The 18,031-nt window shown below is 43.3% G+C and overlaps 1 protein-coding gene across 1 annotated transcript in view; it reads left to right on the forward strand.

Annotated features, from left to right (window-relative positions):
- Nucleotides 1-51: 51 nt before the first annotated feature.
- TDRD1 (tudor domain containing 1) overlaps nucleotides 52-18,031 on the forward strand; it is a 613,801-nt gene continuing 595,821 nt past the window's right edge. The window contains exons 1-2 of the mRNA XM_033943145.1: nucleotides 52-376; nucleotides 1,740-1,840. The gene's annotated coding sequence lies outside the window, so the exon portion shown is untranslated. The remainder of the gene's footprint in view (nucleotides 377-1,739; nucleotides 1,841-18,031) is intronic.

The raw sequence follows: 18,031 nt of genomic DNA on the forward strand, positions 1-18,031 counted from the left end.
TTGAGCAAAGAGAAGCAAAAGAGGCGACCTTGATGCTCAATCTATTTATTCATTCAAGACCCTGCACCTACGGGGGTCTTATCCTCAATGAGAAGCACTTTGTTTTCAAATCTCCTCTTATAGTGAAACAATCTAAATGTAAATAAATGAATGGTGATTTGAAAGGATGACCTTTAAAAGCTAATCAGCTGTGCCCTAACTCCAGTCAAAGAAGCCGCTCAGCAGCGAGCAGAAGCGCCTAAGTGCGCTCCTGCTCGTTGCTGCTCAGCGGTAGAAGAAACCGGATCTCACGGCAGCCACCACCGACTGGGTTAGCACCGGGGCAGGAGCTGGGAAGCTCACTTCTAACCACTGCATCTCTGGATCGGCAGAGGAGGTAGGAGGACAAGGCAGGGAGGGGGGAGGGCATGATGCAGAGCCTGGGAAGGAGGGAGGGGGCTGGGTGCAGAGTCTGGCAGCGGAGGGAAGGAAGGAAGGGGACTGGGTGCACTGCCTGGCAAGGAAGGGAAGGGTGCTGGGTTCAGTGCCTGTCAGGGAAGTGGGCTGGGTACAGTGCCTGACAGGGGAGGGAAGGAAGGGGGCTAGGTGCACTGCCTGGCAGGGAAGGGTGCTGGGTTCAGTGCCTGTCAGGGAAGGGGGCTGAGTACAGTGCCTGACAGGGGAGGGAAGGAAGGGGACTGGGTGCACTGCCTGGCAGGGAAGGGGGCTGGGTACAGTGCCTGGCAGGAAGGGGGCTGGGTACAGTGCCTGACAGGGGAGGGGGCTGGGTACAGTGCCTGACAGGGGAGGGAAGGAAGGGGGCTAGGTGCACTGCCTGGCAGGGAAGGGAGTGAAGGGGGCTGGGTTCAGTGCCTGTCAGGGAAGGGGGCTGGGTACAGTGCCTGGCAGGGGAGGGAAGGAAGGGGGCTGGGTGCAGTGCCAGGCAGGGAGGGGGCTGGGTGCAGAACCTGACAGGGCAGGGCACTTGAATATTAAGCCACCGGACCTATATTTGAGTCAACCATTTTACCTCCTTTTGGGGGGGGGAATGGGATGTCTCGACTTATATTCGAGTATATATGGTAATCCACACAACAGGTCATTTTACCTCAGATTAGTTGAGGGAAGGCCATAAAGCAGATTTTTTTTTTCTAACTAGTGTGAAAAAAATAGCATTTTCTAATGATTACTGCAGTGGTCTGAGAATCACATTCAATTCCCACTGCAGCTCCTTGTGACTCTGGGCAAGTCACTTAACCCTGTCCTAAGATTGTTGCTGTTGTCCAAGTAAGTGTAACCAATGTTTCAGTCATTTTGCTGTGGTTTCTTCAGAGTATGCTGTGAGGACTGCAGTTTGTCTTTGTACACTGGATTTTCAAACCCGATTGGTAGGGGTTTGGGCTGAGTGGTTTCCTCCGGAAGGCAAGTGAATTTTGCAAGAAATTGAAGTGGTATAGTCCGTTCACAAACTTGAATTGTGGCGGGAATGGGTTGTCTGGAGAAGGAGTCACAGAATTGCCCATTGTCTCCTCCTTGATGTCTACTTGAAAGGTGTCTGATTATATAGAATTATTTAGACAGGAAACCTAGAAGAAATGGATATTGTGACCACCAGCTTTCTTCTTCTGCCTGCAGTCACCCAGGGAAAACAAGTGTCTGTTATCCTACTCAAAGGGCCACTCCATACTGTCATCGAGAGAGCCTTCTGTTTTCATTGTGCTTCCTAGCTTGAATTTATTTCATTTTTCCTTCTGTTTCAGAAAGCTGACACATCAAGAAAGACAGCTGCGGAGGTGGTCACCTTCTTCGAGCCAGATAGACAGTCCATGCCAGTTTGATGTCATATCAGAGCACAGAGGCAGTGGGTATTTGAACACACCCAGTACTGAGCAAACTCCTTCATTTTGTCCAGGGAGGAGTTAATTAGTGATCAGTTTAGCACCTCCCCTCCCCAGTTGTTTTGAAAAGTTGTGTCAGGGCACACCTTGCTCTTTCCTTTTGCATTCTAATGAATATGGGAAGGGCTCACGTGCTGCAAAGATATGGCTCAGGGTAATCAGGACACTAGAGCTGGTCAAAGGATAATAATCCACCTTTACACGTAAGGCATCACTCATCGGGGTGTTTCAATGCTGCACTGCAAATCATTGTGACAGCGGTGGACCTAAAAATAGGAGAACTTGCTTATGAGGAAGGGAAGTGCTGCTTTTCCACATGGCTCATAAGTGTGGGCGGTGCAGCATTCCATTCAACAAGCTGATACAGTCTTCCCCAGTCCCGAATATGCTCTTAAAGTATATTTAAAAAATCTTGAAAGTTAAAGCCAATACTGTACTTCAGAACTTTTCAAAATATATCATAACTTACATCAAATCCAAAGTGCTAACAGAAAGTCTGGATTCTACCATGATAACCTTATTTAAGTCGCCTAAGTTTTATGTTTCCTGTTCTCCTCCACTCCTTCCATAAAGTCTGTAGAAAGGAACCCAAAAAACCAGCAATATTTTCCTCCTATTGGTTTTAAAAGTATTTTTATTTATTTAAAAATGTATATACCGCATACAACTATGCGGTTTCCATATGACATACATAGAATCTTGTTTCCCTCCGATTATCACTTATAACATAGATGTATCAAGACAACATAGTTTTGGGATTTTTTTTCCATTTCTTTATTCTTTTCAAAACTTACATTAAGTGTAACAGTAAATACAACATTTATATACTCAAATACCACACTTAGAATTCTATTAATAACCATATCAGAATTTATCCCACCTCCCCACTAATCAGTCACAACATCGTTAATCATCCCTGTTATAATAGGGAAAGAACACAAATTCGATCATTTCAGAGGTACAAACAAGCTTTAAATCATACTTCGATGTCAGAAACATTCTAGAAGGCAATTATCAACTGAAATCAATTGAATTTTCAGCATTTTCTTAAAATTCATCCTCCCCATACAAAACCGCAGAATACCAGTCAAGGCATTCCATAGTTGTACGCCAGCCACAGATATAATTGATGCTCCAATCCTAGCATGCATAGTCAACATTCTACCTTCCAAACTTAATTTCATCCCATTTACATCTCTAAGCTCTCTTCTCGGTTTATAGATCTAAAAAAGTTATTGTAAGATATTTGGGGAAGCATGATACAATGTCTGATGTATAATTGCAACAATCTTAAACTGCATAGGTAACCAGTGAAGTTTGCTAGGTAACCAGTAAAGTTTGCATAGGTAACCAGTTGCATAGGTAACCAGTGAAGTTTCTTCAACACAGGAGTTATATGGGTACTCCTACGAATCCCTGTGATTAATCTTGCAGAAGAGTTGATAAGCATTTGCAAAGCCCTCAACTTCCCTAACTCCTCTGTATAGTGAATTACAATAATCTATCCTACTCAGGATCAACGTCTGAACCACAGTATGGAAATCGTGTGTTGGTAATATTGGCTTCAATCTATAAAGCATTTGAAGTTGCATGTATTTTTAATATTTGATTTTCCATTGTCAAACAGCTATCTAAGCACACTTCCAGGACAGTCATCTCCTTTTTTACCAGCAGCTTCCCCCCTATAACAACCACATTTTTAAAAACTCTAAATTGTCTCTTTGACCTTTTACCTCCATTACCTACGTTTTGTAAACATTCAATTTCAAATCATGTTCACTCATCCAACTTCCCTGTAACTTCATTGAGTGTCCCCTAGTCTTTGTAATTTTTGACGGAGTGAAAAATCGATCCACTTGTACCCATTCTACTCCACTCAGGATTTTGTAGACTTCAATCACATCTCCCTTTAGCCATCTCTTTTGCAAGCTGAAGAGCCCTAACCGTTTTAGTCTTTCCTCATACGAGAGGAGTTCCATCCCCTTTACCATCTTGGTCGCTTTTCTTTGAACCTTTTCTAGCACCACTATATCTTTCTTGAGATAAGGAGACCAGAACTGAACCCAATACTCCAGATGAGGTTGCACCATGGAGCGATACAGGGGCATTATGACATTCTTAGTCTTGTTAACTATCCCTTTTTTAATAATTCCCAGCATCCTGTTTGCTTTTTTGGATGCCGCCACACATTGGGCGGAAGGTTTCATTGTGGATGTAGCAGGATATAAATTTTTAAATAAACAAATAACTCTAATGTATCTGGGGCAAGGGGGGACAGCATGGGCTTGATCCCACAACTACAGGGTACTGAAGCTGTAGTTATAACCCCTGCACCACACTCTCAGACATCATATTGTAAAAAAAATAGCAAGGCAACCATTTTCTAATAGAGATGGCAAAACATACCCTCCCCCCCTTTACAAAACTGCAAAAGCATTTTTTAGCTCCTTCTGGCGCACTGAATGCTCATAGAGTTCCTATGAGCGTCAGGAGCAGCAGGAGGAACTGGGTACTCCTTCTGCCATGGACAGTTGGGGGGGGGGGTTGGGGGTTCTGTCAGGAGGGAGTGGGCATCCCTACTCCTTGGACTGTGTCAGGAGGGTTCACCGTTGCAGCAGGAGGAATTGGGCACTCCTTCTGCCCCAGATATTTTTTTTTTGGGGGGGGCCTTCTGGAAGGAGGGAATGGGCATCCCTCCTGCTGGCCAACTTCGCAAGGGGGGGATGAGTTCATTGCTGCGACCACTAAACTGATCACGGCAGGGAGATTCCCTTGCGATTAGCTCAGTGGCAACATAATTCTCTAATCGGCATCTGTGACATGGATGCTGGTTAGAGAATCAGGGTGGTTATATGGGGGTTAAGCGTCTGTCCGTCAGGACAAATATGATTCTATATAAGACGCCTGTGTATGATTCTCAAAAGCTGCTTAGGCAGTTGCTGAGACCGAGCGTCCTATGCAGAATCAGGCTCAAGATACACACTCGTACAACACATGCTTGATAGCTGCATCCATAGTGCATGTGAAACAAAACAATCAATTGCTTGGGAGCTCCAGCGATCGGGAACTGTACTGAGTCTGCGCAATGAGCTGTGCCTGCCGCTTAGTTCTTTTGTGCAGGTGCCAGGCTCAGTTCCTCCCCCTTTTACTGGGCTACTCAGCACAAATAGCATGCATATGATTTGCATGCTTCTTGTGCTGAGCCAGCCCCGGAAAATCAAAATTGCTCTGAACACAGCAAGGTTTTTAGCTGGGTGGCTGGAGCTTTGTGCATAATGACCTCAGTCAGAAAACATCAATAATATTGTAGCCTGGTCTCATTTGAAGGAACTTCTAACAGTCAACACTCCATTCCCTGCCAGTGCAGATGTTGAATGCCTTTTGAGCTGGTTTAATAGTGACTCTCAATCACACTCGCATGCGTGAGAGTTATTTTCAATATTTAGTTTTACTAAATGCAAAGTGGATTAAATTGTAAAGCTCTAAAGTTGTTGGGATTGCGGCTCTCGAGGAGGGACTTTGACACCCCTGCAGTAGCTGAAGAAAGTTTTCAATGTGCCCCAGTAACTGAGATACATCTTCTTCTCCCCAAGCTAAGATCTCCACTGTACCAGCACCCGGGGCCTTAACTATCTACTCTACAGTCAGACTAACTCCACCAGCAGTGTGCAGTCCCCAGATCCTCATTTTGTTTCTTTGTTTTTGGAAATTTTCATTTCATTTTGATTAATTTAGGATTTTTTTTTTTTTTTTGGGGGGGGGAGTAATGTCATAAACATTCTGCACTCTTCAGAAAGACAGTGCATTCTTGTGAAAAAGGTGGATTATTTATAAAGAGTGCACACTTATTTGTGATATATGACAAGACCATGAATTTCCTCCTCCTTCTATTTTACGGAGAGGGTGGTGGATGCCTGGAATGCGCTCCCGAGAGAGGTGGTGGAGAGGAAAACAGTGACGGAGTTCAAAGAAGCATGGGATAAACACAGAGGATCTAGAATGATAAAATAATAGTAAATATTGAAGAACTAAGGCCAGTACTAGGCAGACTTGCACGGTTTGTACTGCATATGGCCGTTTGGTTGAGGATGGGCTGGGGAGGGCTTAAATGGCTGGGAGGGTGCAGATGGGCTGGAGTGAGAATGGACGGAGACTTCAATAGTTGGAACCTAAGAACAGGACCGGGCAGAGCTTTGGATTCTTGTTCTGAAACAGGTAAGAAGAAAAAATAAAAAAATTTAAATTGAATCAGGTTGGGCAGACTGGATGGACCATTTGGGTCTTTATCTGCCATCATCTACTATGTTACTATGTAAACATTTTAACAGTACCATAATTGCATTCATTGTAGTTGTACTTTTGCTTTTTTCTCAAAGTATTATTTTGGGCAATATTTTTTTTTTCTTTTACTTAAGTCATTTTTTAAATGTGTTTTTACTGTACTTTTACCTAAGTATTCAAACATTAATTTATCTTTACTTTTACTTTACTTTGAAAAATACTGCTCATGACTCTGAATTTACAGCCAACAAAATGCTAAGAAGATAAATATCAGCAACAGTGGGAAATCAACTGCTTTTACACCTCAGCAGCAGCGGAACTATCCGCAACTACCAAGAGCCCACAGACCCGATCCAGCCAAAAGTGTGAGCTCCACCTCCTCCTGCAGTCCACTAGGAAGATCAACTGTTTTTTACACCTAAGCAGCAACAGGACCAACCACCACTACCGAGAGCCCTTTGCCCTAATCCAGCCAGACAAGTAAGCTCTTCCCCCAGCATTCCGTTGGAAAAATCAATATACTTGCTTTTAAATATCATCAGAAGTAGGAGATCAACTGCTTTTACACCTAAGCAGCACCAAGACCAGCCGCCACTATCGAGAGCTTTTGTCCCAATCCAGCCAGACGTGTATGCTCTTCACCATACAATTTGTTGGAGAGATCAATCTGCCTGCTTTTAAATATCAGCAGCATTGGGAAAACAACTGCTTTTACACCTAAGCAGCAGCGAGTCCATCCGCAACCACCAAGAACCCACAGACCCGAACCTGCCAGGAATGTGAGATCCGCCCCCCCTACAATCCGATAAGAAGATCAACTTTTTTACACCTAAGCAGCAATAGGACCAGCCGCCACTACCGGGAACCCTTTGCCACGATCCAGCCAGACATATAAGATCTTCCCCCAGCATTCCATTGGATAGATCAATCTGCTTTTACATACAAGCAACAGCGAAACCTACCGCAACCACCAAGAGCCCACAGACCCGATCCTGCCAGGAGTATTAACTCCTCCCCCTGCAGTCCATTGGAGAGATCAATCTGCCTGCTTTTAAATATCAGCAGCAGTGGAGATCAACTGCTTTTACACCTAAGCAGCAACGAGACCAACCACAACCACCGAGAGCACACAGACCCGATACTACCAAGAGTGTGAACTCTTCCCCCTCTGCAATCCGCTAAGAAGATCGACTGTCGGCTCTGGGCGGCTTTCCCGCAGAGGAGAGAATCCTGCATTCACCGTGGGCCTCATCTGGGGCAGCCTCCTTGGAGCGGCTGGGGCACGGGCAGTGTGTCTGGGAGGGAATGCATGGATGGGAGAACATCTCAGGGGAGGAGACATAGGCATCCTGGGACTGTCGGCCAAGTCACTTCCCTGAAGAAGCCCTTTCTGGAAACATCAATCGCTCCTCCTACACTTACTTGCTCCACTTCATCACTTCATCATGCTTCTATTCCTTTCTCTCCTCTCTTCTACCTTCCAAAATATTTAGATCAATGCTGTCTTGTTAAAATGTTTATTTTATTTTTATTTTTCCTCTAACTCTACTTTTCACTTCTCTATTACCCTCCAGGTACTTTAGTTAGATTGTGAGCCTTCGGGACAGTAAGGGAATTTTTCAAGTACCTTTCTTATTTCTAATCTTAATGTATATTTTCTGTAAACCGCTTAGAACCTAACGGATGTAGCGGTATATAAGAAATAAATTACATTACATTACATACAAGAAATGCAATTATGCTACTGTAAGCTCCTGTGACCCGCAGAAACTTGGCAGACAGATCTCTGGCTTTGTTCATGTTGTCTATTAATATTCTGGGAGTTACCACTGTCTGGATTTATCTGCTGACATTAGGTACAGACTAAGACAAAATAAAGCCCCACAAAATGAATAAAGACAATGAAAATCAAAACAAAGCAACCTGTTGTATGGTCTTGCTGCTGTTGAATAAATAAGCATGCACCACTCCTCTGTCCCCGTTAGTGAAACAATATAAATAAAAGATACAGGACATTCCAAACACAATCAAAACAATCTCTCAGACCTTGTTCGTGCATTCAGTTTACTTTTTTTTTTTTTTTTTGCATTCTTTTGTGCTTCCTATTCAATGAGGTCATAAAGCAGCACTAAACAACCCGATCATGTTCCGATTGGATTTGCGACCCCTTTACGACCCCAACCTGATTCACTAACCTTCTGGCCGTACCCGATCCGATCCACGCGGGCTTCTAGCGGGTTAAAACCACGGGCAAAAGAAAAATAAAAAAGCCGGCCGAGAGGTCTGGTAAAAAGTAGAAAAAAGATTGCGGCTCCGGCAGGCATGCGCAGACCATCTACAGATCTACATCTGTAGATGGTCTGCGCATGCGTGCGGATCGTACAACAGCGATCTGTGCAGGCAGATGGGGGCGTTCTTCTGATAGCCCCCATCTGCATATTTTTCTTTCCTGAATTCGTCGGACCTGCCCGGATCGGGCCCGATCGGGCAGGTTAGTGAATCTGGGCCAAAGTGCCTCAATGCGTGTGATGCTTGTATAAAATCTATACCAAGTTTCAACAAGACAACACTATGATTGAAGTATAGTTGTAAAGAAAAAGAAGAATATGTGCTGGCCAGGATAAAAATGTGCCCACCTGTAAGGTTAGACAATTCCAAAATTCCTGCTATACCAAAAGGCCCAGTTGGACTTGTTCATGCACCCACTGCAGCAAGAGATACACCACAGAAGTTAATCTTAAGAGGATGAACTGCATTTAAGTGGACTCCTGCAGATAGATAGCAGTATATTATCTCCCGTCTTTGTTACAAACCCCATATTTAAATTGAGAATATACCAAGGGAGTTCACCGAAGCAACTGATGCAAATATAAGCTCAAAATCAAAAGAAAAGTAACACCATAAAATGGAGGGCTTCTGTCAAAAAAACAACAACACACAAACAACCCCCCCCAACAAAAAAAACCCAAATAGAAAAGCAAAAGAGGAGACCTAGTCAGGACCATCACAAAAAGTTATATGTTCCTCAGATGGGAACAACAGAAGATAACTAATAAAGTGAAAGAAATAAAGGGTTTGAATAGAAGCATCAAAAGAAAGGCTAATAGACGGGAAGAAGGAAGTGATCCAGAAAACAGCACAGCAGAATGGTTGATGCAGAGAGAGAAATAAGGGATCCAATCAGAAGAGAGGCTGAGAAGAGAGTACTAGTAGTAAGGAAGAGAATGAGACACAGTAGAGAATGAGACACATGCAGTCCAGTGGCATTATGGGGCAAAGACTTGGAAAATCTAATTATAAACACAAATAACTATGGTGAATTTAGGAAACACCTAAAGACATACCTGTTTTTGAAATACCTAGGTAGCGAATCTGCACAATCCCCCCATCACAACTATTCCCTTAAACTGCTAGCCACTATTCTTCAACTATGTAAGTTCTACTCTATTTGTAGCATCTTTCTAATCATTGTAAACCGCATAGAACTTCATGGTCCTGCGGTATATAAACTGTTGTTATTATTATTATTATTAGAACTCTACAGAGTGAGATATATGAACAACAAGCTAACCTTCCTAGTTGTGTGGAGGTTAGGGGTGGGGGGGTCTTTATTCTTATGCAGTAGGCTATCAGAGTCCAAGTCTACTGCAACGTGGTTCATGCTTTGCTTATGCATCTGGGGAGGGGAGTGGTGGCTGGGGGATTGGGACTGTTGTTTTGTATCAGGGTTTCCCTTGTTGTCAGTCCATAGTTGATTGTAATTTGTTGGTTGGGTTTTCTTATTTAAAATAAAAAATTGTTTACACTGAGCAAGGGACATCGACGCCTCTTGAAAGCTTAGGTTTGAAAAATAATAAACATGCAAAATGACACCAGCGCAAGGTTTTCAAAATTATAATTAAGATTTATTGAATTATTGTTTCTATTTTTCCATTATGATATCAAAAGAATCAAGCATAATTGCTTAACAGTTGCGCTAATGGGAGATCGTTATAGTTGCCAAATGCTGGCCTTCTCATAACGAGCTCGTCTTACTATCTCATTTCATTCTATTATATACTTTTGGCTTATTGTGACATCAGGTTGACAACCAATAAAATAACATGGGTGGTCTTAAAAGTTTAGACAAAGCAAAATTCCTCCATGTTTCAAAGTTAGACAGTTTTAGAAAATTACTTTTGATTTCTGAATTAACATTATAACATATTTAAGAGAATCTACAATTATTAACAGGGTGCTGAAAGGTTCTCAACCTTGGAGAAAAAAAACTGACAGGCTATGGATTCTGCACACAAACCCTAGCCTGGAGGAGGAGGGGCTGGTCTCCCCCTCTGAGCTTCCTATGTTAGAACAGGAGTCTGACTTAATTACTTCCAGATGTTGCTTTAGGATTTCTTTAGGTTGCAAAGATATATAATTATGTTTTTCAAAACTCAATCCTTTGTTCAAATACAGTCACACAAATCATTCCAGGGGCCCCCATTCATTCATAACTCGGCCATTCATACTTCAAGCATTTTATATCTTAGTTTAGGACACGTTATCTTCCTAGCCAGTCTACAGCACATGTGGTATTAATTAACACCACGATGCTGAGAACAAAGACCTGGATAAACTGACCACAAAATGGATTCCACTGGTTTCTTTTATGATCAGGCACAACAGCAAAGTACATAAAAAACACCATTCTTTCCCTTATATTAATCTATAGTGTGTTTTTCTGGCCTTGGCTTCATATTTAGATTTTTATTCACCCTTTTTCGTACGCTTCTATTTGGGGGTGGCCCTAACTAACATATATACTTGTATCTAACTAGAATTACCCAGAATCATACGAAAAACAGGCGCTTTTGTAGAAAAACTCCACAAAAAAATACTGCACAATTATGTTCTGAAATCCATTCCATTACCGTCCCATAACCATCACCCCCTGCTGGCTACGAGCCACTACTCTTCAACACATGGAATAATTGTTTACACATGGAATAAGGTGCTAACTGAAGAGGAAGTAGAAAGGCAGGTGAAAGACCCAGAGTTACAGGAATTAATAACCGAGTACCTAACATATTTGGAAATGAACTCTTGACTAGCCCCTTTCTTCTTACTTCTCTATTATACTTCTTTAGCTCACTCTCCCACTCAGACCTCCTTTTGAATGTGTTTGTTAAGAGAAGTGTGACCCAGTGGTTAGAGCTGCTGCCTCAGCACCCTGAGGTTATGAGTTTAATCCCAGCCTGCTCCTTGTGACTCTGGACAAGTCACTTAATTCACCATTGCCCCAGGTGCCACAGTTACAGTAGATTGTGAGCCTTCCGAGACAGATAAGGAAAGTACCTATGATTACTTGATTACTAGTCAATGTATTATAAACCACTTTGGTTTACTGAGGGGTGGCCAACTTTGGACCTCGCCAGGCCAAGTTTTCAGGATTTCCCAAATGAATATGCATGAGATCAATATGCATACAATGGAAGCAGTATAGGCAAATAGATCTCATGCAAATTCACTGGGGAAATCCTGAAAACCCGACTGGATTCAGCCCTCGAGGGCCAGAGTTGTGCACCCCTGAATTCTGTAAAAATCTGAAAACTTGTTGTTTCTTCTATATATCCTGAATTTGGTAATTACATTCAGATTCAATTAAATTGGAAGAGAATTCTAAAGATTAGGAGCAATTCTCTAAATATATTTTTTTATACTGGAGGATTCTAACCTAATTAATGAAGACGATGGAATATTAATGTTATTACACTGTGTTAGAGAAAGAGAGAGAGAAGTACCAGTGGGGGGAGGGGTTGGAGAGAGCGAGAGGGGAGGGGTTGGAGAGAGCGAGAAGCACCTGAGGGGAAGTGAGTTGGAGAGAGGGGGAGGCACCCGGGGGAAGGGGGTTGGAGGGAGAGAGAAAGAGAGGTAAGCCCCCTATGGAAGGTTGTTGGAGGGAGAAAGCGAGAGAAGTACTAAAAGGGTACAGAGGTTCGGAAGGAGGACTGAGGAAATGGGTGAAAGTTGGGTGAAGGGCATGGAGAAACTGGTGGTAGGCAGGGGAGGAGTCGAGTGGGGATCATGTGACCTCTTTTTTATTTCACAAATATGATAACCTTATGTGTTGGGTTCCATCTGTGCATTTGTTTAAAATAAAGAGCTGTTCTACTTGTACCCTACATTTGTTTGCCTGGTGTTTCCCACTGCATCCTTTTGCAGCTAGATACTCAGCTTTGCATAATCTCTCAGTTTAGTACAGGGCCAGTTGATATCAATGTCAAGTAATAAAATGTAAACTTTCCCAGGTTTAAGCAAATCTAACCAGTATTTTGTTGCCTCTGGAGCACACCTAGTACTTTATGGACTTATTGTAGAAACATAGAAACATTATGGCAGATAAAGGCACAATGGCCCATCTAATCTGCCCATCCGCAATAACCATTATCTCTTTCTCTCTCTGAGAGATGCCATGTGCCTATCCCAGGCCCTTTTGAATTCAGACACAGTCTCTGTCTCCACCACCTCTTCTGGGAGACCGTTTCATGCATCTACCACCCTTTCGTAAAAAAAAAGTATTTCCTTAGATTACTCTGGGGCCTATCACCTCTTAACTTCATCCTATGCCCTCTCATTCTAGAGCTTCCTTTCAAACTCATGAGCATTTACACCATGTAGGTATTTAAACATCTCTATCATTTCTCCCCTCTCCCGCCTTTCCTCCAAAGTATACAGATTGAGATCTTTAAGTTTGTCCCCATATGTCTTATGATGAAGACCACGCACCATTTTAGTAGCCTTCCTCTGGACCGACTCCATCCTTTTTATATCTTTTTGAAGGTGCGGCCTCCAGAATTGTACACAATATTCTAAATGAGGTCTCACCAGAGTCATACAGGGGCATCAATACCTCCTTTTTCCTACGGGCCATACCTCTCCCTATACAACCTAGCTTTCGCCGTCACCTTTTCAATCTGTTTGGCCATCTTAAGATCATCACATACAATCACACCCAAGTCCTGCTCTTCTGTTGTGCACATAGGTTCTTCACCCCCTAAACTATACCATTCCCTTGGGTTTTTGCAGCCCAAATGCATGACCTTACATTTCTTAGCACTAAATTTTAGCTGCCAAATTTCAGACCATGCTTCGCCATGCTTCATGTTATTCACAGCATCCTGGGGGTCTACTCTATTGCAGATTTTGGTATCATCCGCAAAGAGGCAAATCTTACCCAACAACCCTTTAGCAATATAATTTATAAAAATGTTAAAAAGAACAGGCCCAAGAAGAGAACCTTGAGGTACACCACTGGTAACATCCCTTTCCTCAGAGCGATCACTACCCTCTGTCACCTTCCACAACCAGTTCTTGACCCAGCCCATCACTTTGGGACCCATTCTGAGGGCACTCAATTTATTTATCAGACGTCTGTGTGGAACACTGTTAAAGGCTTTGCTAAAATCTAATTTTAATACAAGGTACTGTATGTACTTGAATATAAACAGAGCTAACCTCCCCCCCCCCAATAAAGAGTGAAAAAAGGTTGACTCGAATATAAACCAAACTCATAGCAGTCTCATGAGGTTACTGTGGAGTAGAGGGTTGGCCTAGTGGTTAGAGCTGCTATCTCAGCAGCCTTAGGTTATGGGTTCAATCCTAGAGTACTCCTTGTGACTCTGGGCAAGTCACTTAACACTCCATTGCCCCGGTATCATAGTTAGATAGTGAGCCTGTCAGGACAGATAGGGAAAAATACTTACTGTATTTTTCGCTTCATAAGACGCACTTTTTTCCCACCCAAAATTGGGTGGAAATTTGGGTGCGTTTTATGAAGCGAATGTAACTTTTTTAAAACACCCCCACCTCGTTGTACTTCTTCAAAATGCCCCACCCATCGGGGGTACATGGGCTGACTGCCACCCACCTGCCTGCCGCCACTGCTCCTGATGGCCGCCACTGTGCTGCAACTCCAGGAAGGGAAGGGAAGGTCCAGTGTGCCGCGCCAGACACTGCCTTCCTCACTCCCTGCTGTGTTGAAGCCTGCCTACCCTCCACCGATTCCTCCTTCTCTGGCCCGGGTCCACTGCTGCACCGCCACTCAAAGAAGGGAAGGACCAGCGTGCAGCGATTGTATGTTGCCAGCCCACAAACCGTCTTTTGACGTTAGAACCAACATCAGTTCTGATGTTGGGTGAAGGCTTCTGGGCCAGCGACGTGCAATTGCTGCACGCTAGCCCTTCCCTTCTTTGAGTAATGGCGCAGCGGACCCAAGCCAGAGGAGGAGGAATCAACGGAGGGTAGGCAGGCTTCATCAGCACAGCAGGGAGGGAGGAAGACAGTGTCCGGCGCAGCAGGAAGGACAAAGGTTTGGAAGACAGTGAGGGGGAGGAGACATGAACTCGGGACATGGGAGGGAGGGAGAACAAAGGACAAAAGCTGGAAGGCAGTGAGGAGGCATGAATTTGGGACATGGGAGGGAGGAAATAGAAAGGGACAATTGTTGGGCCTGAGTGAAGAAAGGAATGAAGTAAGGAGACTCATGAAATCACCAGACAACAAAGGTAGGAAAAATGATTTTATTTTCAATTTAGTGATCAAAATGTGTCAGTTTTGATAATTTATATCTGTTGTGTGTATTGTGTGTATATGAAAAATTAAAGGAACAGCCGGGAAGGGGAGACAGGGTGCAGAGCCTGGCAGGTAGTGTGGGGTGGGTGCAGAGCCTGGCAGGGAGTGAGGGGGCTGGGTGCAGAGCCTGGTATATATTAGTACACAATTTGGTTCAGAATATTTTTTTTCTGTTTTTCCTACTCTAAATCTAGGGTGCGTCTTTTGGTCCGGTGCGTCTTATGGAGCGAAAAATATGGTAACAGTACTTATTATTCAATATATTGTAAACTACTTTGGGTGAATCTCTTCATGAAGAAGGCAGTTAATAAATCCACATAAATAAACTTGTGTCAGCCATTTTGAGTAGTGAGACTGCAAAGGGCAGGAGCATAGCAGGATTGCTTTTTCCCTGCTCACCACTGGACCAGCATGGCTTAAGGTAGGCCCTAGGAGAGGCCTGCAATGGTTCTGAGAGGGGAAGGACTCAAATATAAACAGAGGGAATTTGCAGCTCAGAGTCGCCTCCTGCTTCTGCCACTTTGGGGCTTGAGGGAGGGAGGTAGGTAGGAGAGCTTTGTGGCTCAAGACCGCTGCTGCTTCGGGGTGGGGTGTTGTAGCTGCTTTGGGGCTTGAGGGAGGGAGAATTTGCAGCTCAGAACGCTTTTTTTTTCCCCCACTGGAAATTTTTATGCCGGTTGAGTGAGAGTCCTGGTTAACTGAGACCCAGTTAACTGAAATGCTACTATACTCAGTTAAGAACAGTATTGTATTGGGGGCTGAACATGTCAAACTGGAGAAGAGCAAATGTGGTCCTTCTTCATAAATTGATTGTGGTATAAATGTGTATGTATTGAAAACCATCTCAGAAAACGCTAACTCTGTATTGTAACTCTGTATTGTAAAGAGGCTCATGTATTGTAATATCTTTACAGAAACTCATATAAACTGCTCTGAATTGGCTCCCCAGTCATTAGTAGTGGTATAGAAGCTTTCAATAAACAATGAAAGTGGTAATAGAGAAGTAAGAAACTACAGGCCAGTAAGCCTCAAGTTTGTTTATTTTTGATATACCGCCTATCAAAACAAATGTCTAAACAGTGTACAATATACAAAATTGTTGAAAATTGTTAAAATGAGTAAATAAAAACAATATTTGTCATATATTAAAATACATTAACGTACATGAGACAAAAGGGAAGTTGGGAAAGGAGTAGTTGGTTAAAATACATCGAAGTAAAATTAATAAAAAAGAGGAGTGGCAAGACATTAGGGAGGGGATCGCTACAGAAGAAGCGTTTGATGTTTCAGAGCTTCACAGAAATTACAAGTTTGAGAAGCGGAAGCTGATACTAAAGAGTAAAGGCATCTTTAAAGAGAAGATTTATGAGCTTGGTTTTAAATTTTCCAAGTGAGTTCTCTAATCAAACATCTAATAGGAGGGCATTCCACAACGTATGGGCAGTAACTGAAAAAATGGATTTACGAGTAATATCGTAAAACAATTCATGTATTGACGGAATGGAAAGTAGATTGTTAGATCGGAGGGTCATGGATGATGAGTATGGGATGAAAAGTTTATTTATAAATGCTGGTTGGTTAGAGTTTTTTGTTTTAAAGGTGAGGAGTATTTTATAAGTGAGACGATGAATAATAGGTAGCCAATGTGCTTTACAGAGGAGAGGAGTGACATGATCAAATTTGACAGCAATGTTTTGTGGTTGGAAAAATAATGGATGCTCTGCTGAAGGAAAGATTAGTGAACTACCTGGAATTTAATGGGTAACAGCATGGTTTCACCAACGAGAAATTGTTCCAAATGAATCTGATTGATTTCTTTGACTGGGTGACCAGAGAATTGGATAAAGGACATACACTAGATGTAGTTTACAATAATTTCAGCAAAGCCTTTGACATGGTTGCTCATATGAAGCTCATCAATAAACTTAGCAGGCTGAAGTTAAGACCCAAAATGGTGGCCTGGATTACAAACTGATTGACTGACAGACAATAGAGAGTTGTGGTAAATGGAATTTGCTTGGAGGAAAGAAAGGTGATTAGTGCAGTATGCTTCAAGGATTGGTACTAGGGGGCCCGTTCTGTTCAGTATGTTTGTGAGTGATATTTCTGAAGGGCTAGAAGGAAAAGTGTGTTTTTTTGGCAGATGACATGAAGATTTGCAAGAGTGGACATGCTGAAGTAGGGTTACTAGATCTAGACCTGTGCCTAGGCCCACCCGATTCCACCCATACCCTCCCCGTTATGCCCCAGCTCCGTGCCCCCCAACCCCAACCCCGCTGCCTGTTCATCGGGAATGAAGGCATCCGCGCATGTATGAGTGGTCCAGCAGTGGGGTGGGGGGTGTCTTCATGGCAGAAGTGAGGCCCTCCTGCTCCTGCCTCCTCGTGGCTGCTTTCTAAAATGGCTACTGCAAACTTTTGCGGCAGCTCACGGTACTACAGGAAATTCCGCAAGCAGCCGTGAAAGGTCACCACAGCCATTTTAGAAGGCAGCTGCATGGAGGCAAGAGAGAAAGGGCTGCACTCCTGCCATCTAGCCCCCCCCCCTTACTGGACCACCAAGTACCTCGGTAGGCCCGGGGGGAGGGGGAATTGTAAGGTTGGGAGATTAATGGGTCAAGGAATGGAGAGGGGAGAGAACTTTGGCTGTGAGTTTGGAGGAGGGCGACGGGCAGGGACAGGGTGGGAGGGAAGGGAGGTGCAGAGACCTGTGAGTAGTTGGAGGGAAGAAAGAAGGGAGAGAGAACCTAGACCTTGGAGAAAAAAGAGAGAATGAGAGACCTGGAATATCTAAAACTCCCTTCTCTACCCATTGCATCTCTTTGTAAATTTTGGGTCAAATTTTTAGGATAAGTTGGCTCTTTGGTTTTAAAAGGTTGATAATCCTTGCCCTAGAGGAAAGAATGGATAGAGGAAATATGATGCAAACACTTAAATACTTGAATGATATCAATCTACAAACAAATCTTTACCAGACATTAAGAAGACATAATATGAAGTTTCTGGAATCCGGTGGATTATAGGACCGAAGGCAACATTAATTCACTAGAGGAAGATCTTGGCAGACAAATCTGATCAATTTCTTTGACTGGGTGTCCAGAAAATTGGATAGAGGGAATGTGCTAGATGTGGTGTATTTAGCAAAGTCTTTGACAGTGTTCCACGTCTAATAAATAAACTGTGTGCCCTCGGGATGGGCCCCAAAGTGACGAGCTGTGTCAGAAACTGGTTGAGTGGAAGATGACAGAGGGTAGTGGTCAATGA

This window comes from Geotrypetes seraphini, chromosome 4 (genome assembly GCF_902459505.1).
Source record: "Geotrypetes seraphini chromosome 4, aGeoSer1.1, whole genome shotgun sequence".
Classification (NCBI taxonomy): domain Eukaryota; kingdom Metazoa; phylum Chordata; class Amphibia; order Gymnophiona; family Dermophiidae; genus Geotrypetes; species Geotrypetes seraphini.